The 1,436-nt window shown below is 38.9% G+C and overlaps 1 pseudogene; it reads left to right on the top strand.

The window, feature by feature from the left end:
* The first annotated feature begins 411 nt into the window (after window positions 1–411).
* LOC100461232 (ATP synthase-coupling factor 6, mitochondrial-like) lies at window positions 412–739 on the top strand (annotated as a pseudogene).
* Window positions 740–1,436: the final 697 nt, after the last annotated feature.

Below are 1,436 nucleotides of genomic sequence, written 5' to 3'. Positions count from 1 at the left end.
ATCCACTCGCCTCAGCCTCCCAAAGTGCTGGGATTACAAGGCATGAGCCCCCACACCCAACCATGAATGACTTTTTATTCTACCTTTTCATTTAATAATGTAATAAGAATATCTTTCTAAGTCTATATAAACACAGATAGAGATACTTTATATGCAGTTGTGTGGTACTATGTCATATAGATATTTCATTATTTATTCACTGCATTACTGGGCAATTTAGACTATAAATAAGTTTTCACTGTTCTGATGTAGTCAACATTAACAGTAAAAATAACCATTACTCAAGCACTTATGTGCCTCTTCTAGATTTTTCTGCTTTATATTTGTCACTGCTGAGATGTTTAGGAAGTAGATTGGTGGTGGTGGTGGCTTTGGCAGCTCAGGACCAAGTGCAAGTAACATAGAATCAGCATGACTCTTCAGAGGCTCTTCAGGTTCTCCTCTGTCATTCAGTCAGCAGTCTCAGTCCATTTGCAGAGGAACATCAGTGTTACACAGCAGTGGCATTTAATAAGGAACTTGATCCTATACAGAAACTCTTGTGGACAAGATTAGAGAATACAAATTGAAGTGACAGACATCTGGAGGACCTGTTGATACTGGTCCAGAGTATCAGCAAGAGCTGGAGAGGGAGATTTTTAAGTTCAAGCAAATGTTTGGTAAAACAGACATGAATACATTTCCCAACTTCAAATTTGAAGATCCCAAATCTGAAGTCATCAAAAAACCCCAGGTCTGAAGAAATAAAGTGAAATTAATGTGGTAATTTATCATGGGTCAGTTGTACAACCAGTTAGAAGTTTCAGAATAAACATACATTTCATAACTGTCAAAAAAAAAAAGATGTTTTAAAGCATGTATGTTCCCAACTGTCTTATTAGTACATTTCACCTTTTATACTTATTTTGAAAAAGTGTTTTCTTTAATGCTTTTGGGTTTTTTCCCCCAAGATCTCTCTGTTGCCCAGGCTAGCATGCAGTGGCACAACCATGGCTCACCACAGCCTTGACAACTGGCTCAATTGATCCTCCCACCTCAGCCTCCAAAGTAGCTGAGACCACAGGTGCATGCCACCATGCCCAGCTAATTTTTGTATTTTTTGAAGAGACAGGGTGTTACTATGTTGCCCTGGCTGGTCACAAACTTCTGGGCTCAAGCAACCCACACACCTCAGCCTCCCAAAGTGCTGGGACTATAGGTGTGAGCCACCACAGCTTGCCTGCTTTGATTGTGAACACTATTTCATATTAATATCATCGATGCTGTTTTATTTTTGTTTTTGTTTACCTAACAGACTTTGTTGTTTTCAGCCTCTCTTGATAACTTGGGTTTAAATGTGTCTCATGTCAGCAGCATAATAGTGAGGTTTGGGTTTTGATTGCAGTGGTTACCTCCACTCCATTTGAAAGTTATTATTGGTTTAGAAGGTATTTTAT

This window comes from Pongo abelii, chromosome 23 (assembly GCF_028885655.2).
Source record: "Pongo abelii isolate AG06213 chromosome 23, NHGRI_mPonAbe1-v2.0_pri, whole genome shotgun sequence".
Classification (NCBI taxonomy): domain Eukaryota; kingdom Metazoa; phylum Chordata; class Mammalia; order Primates; family Hominidae; genus Pongo; species Pongo abelii.
This window is presented reverse-complemented; position numbering and strand designations above follow the sequence as displayed.